This window comes from Engraulis encrasicolus, chromosome 21 (assembly GCF_034702125.1).
Source record: "Engraulis encrasicolus isolate BLACKSEA-1 chromosome 21, IST_EnEncr_1.0, whole genome shotgun sequence".
NCBI lineage: Eukaryota > Metazoa > Chordata > Actinopteri > Clupeiformes > Engraulidae > Engraulis > Engraulis encrasicolus.
In genome coordinates this window covers 14,939,206-14,941,705 of record NC_085877.1, presented here as the reverse complement: position 1 = coordinate 14,941,705, position 2,500 = coordinate 14,939,206, and the positions used below count along the sequence as shown (strand labels likewise).

Sequence of the window (2,500 nt, the reverse complement as noted above, 5' to 3'; positions counted from 1 at the left end):
GTATCCAAATAAAAAGAGGGTAAATCACGGCACACTGATTTTCTTTGCTGATGAACCTGATGAAGTGACAGCGAAATGCGTTGCTCACCTAATAAACTTTCAGCAGACCAGTGATTTAACCCCCTTTCCTTTTATCAAGTAAGTAGATTTGAATGCACCGGGCCAGTACCTCTTGTCTGTGCAAACTGTGAACACTAACTAAGGTGTCAAAAGTTTAGGACTTTAGGTCTTTTCCAGATCTACTTAAAGGAGGGGTGTCAAACTCATTTCGGTTCAGGGGCTACATGCAGTCAATTTGATCTCAAGTGGCCTGGATCACTAATGTTGTTGCGTAATATTGCATATTTCAGCTTCATATTGGATTCACGTTGCTAGCCAATCATTTTGAGGTGGATGACAGTGGGTATATCAGGAGCATTGACTGTAAATGGCCAGCAAAAAATGTGTTCTCAAGTATTAAAAACCTGAAATCTCAGACACCTGCAGCAACTTTGTGTGTACTTCTACTGTACAGATGTACTTCTTTTTTGACATACTTAGTTTACTGTTCTCTACAAATCTTGGGCCAAATTGAACCATCTGGCAGGCCGTGTCCGGCCACCGGGACTTACGTTTGATTTCCCTGACTTACAAGTGTAGAAGTTCAGAGGCAACCCTGGGTTAGATGCCTAGCTCTAAGTTTCTATGCTCTCTTGCTCCCTACTTTTGACATCATTTCAGATACAGTCTCATTATGTAATCGTCAAACAGTCTTTGCCATGACTTCAGCAACCCTCGCTCCATAGTGGAGCTCTTAGTCTGATCAAGCGCCCTTTACTTGCCAGGGACATCAGAGCATATTGCATGAATGGCCTCATTTATAGCATAGCTATAGCCTGCCGTGCCATATCAAAGGCCTAAGAGCAGCTGGGATGGCTTGGAATATTGTCTGTAAATGTTGTTGTGTTGCTTTCTGTCCCACCCACAGCACATTTTACCCATATCCTCTCTGGCTAACGGTGTAAAAATGTAAGTAATGCGGCAGCGCAGGTCCAAAGAACTTGTATGTGTGTTGTGATTTTTTTCACAGTGTGTGTGTGTGGTCCTACTTTACATGGCAGTGTTTTCTGCGTGTGCATGTGTGCGTGGCATGCATGCATGCATGATTGTGTGCATGCGTGCGTGGCGTGTGTGTGGTCCAGCACGACAATGTCTATAAGAGTGTCTGTGTATGAGTGGGTATTGTATATTCCACATGAGGAATGTTTTCAAGTTTTGCACTGAGTGGAGTGATTGCAAAACAAGAAAGCAGTCGGAAGAATTGTACACATGCCCATGTGTGTTGTCCATGCATACTGTAGCTCTGGACGACAGTGTATATCACATAGAGGGCCATTGTCCATATGGAAAAGAGAAGACATCAGAGATGAACTTCAGAGATGTTAAGTGCCCCACGACAACAGATTCTGTTCATTCCTTCCCATACAGTAACACAGAGAAAGAGAGAGAGAGATAGAGAGCGAAAGAGAGAGAGAGAGAGAGAGAGAGAGAGAGAGAAGGAAAGAGAGAAGGGTGGAGAAAGTAGTCAAATTATACTTTCACCCTTCTCTCTGTTTCTGAAATGGAAAAAAAGTTTTTGAAAATAGTATGTAAAACTCTTCTATAGGTACAAATGTAATAGAAGAAAGAAAACTAAGAAGGCAGTGACCGAGAAAGACACTTTTGAAGAAGTTGTCAAAGTTGGTTGTATTATTCTGCAGACAAAGAGAAAAATACAAATGGGAAGAGAGTTGTATTAGGGGTACAAAAGAAGACATGTTGGCTCCCAATAGAAAGTTATAATGGAAAAAGAAAAGGTACGACGAGAGGCAGTGGAGGGGAAAAAGAAAGAGGGATGACGAGGGGGGTGATGGCGTAATGCACGAGTACAGGACTACAGACAAAGAGACACTGCAAAGGGAGCGCACGCATGAGTCACTCTATGCAAAAGAGCTTATTACCAGTGATACCACTTCCACTCTCATGCCGGGATGCACACAGAGACGCCTGTGTCATATTCTCCACCCGAGAGAGAGAGAGAGAGAGAGAGAGAGAGAGAGAGAGAGACAGACAGACAGACAGACAGACAGACAGACAGACATGTGCCATACTCTGCAACAGGGGGCGGGGGCATAGAGTGAAAATCAGTCTTTTCCTATGAAAGAGTATGCTTTGCATGTCTATGAAGTAGCATATATCTGTTGGAAAAAAAACAGAGAGGCTCTTATGATATTCCCAGGGAGAGAGAGAACGGGAGAGATACGGAGAGCGGGAAATAGAGAAACTGAGAGTGAGATTCGCTCCTTTGCTATGAAAGAGTTTTGCATGTTTATGAAGAAGCGTGTATCATTAAAAAAGAGAGGGAGAGAGAGAGAGAGTGCAAACGGTGCAAATGTGTTTCGGTTCAAAAGTACAGAGAGGCCTGTATCAGAGTCTCCGAGAGAGAGAGACACACACACAGAGGGACAGAAAGGGAAAGAGA

General features: G+C 43.4%; 1 protein-coding gene across 1 annotated transcript in view; it reads left to right on the top strand.

Moving 5' to 3' along the window:
• The window catches only part of m1ap (meiosis 1 associated protein), a 78,796-nt gene that overhangs the window by 56,128 nt on the left and 20,168 nt on the right, over positions 1-2,500 (top strand). The gene's annotated exons all lie outside the window — the stretch shown is intronic.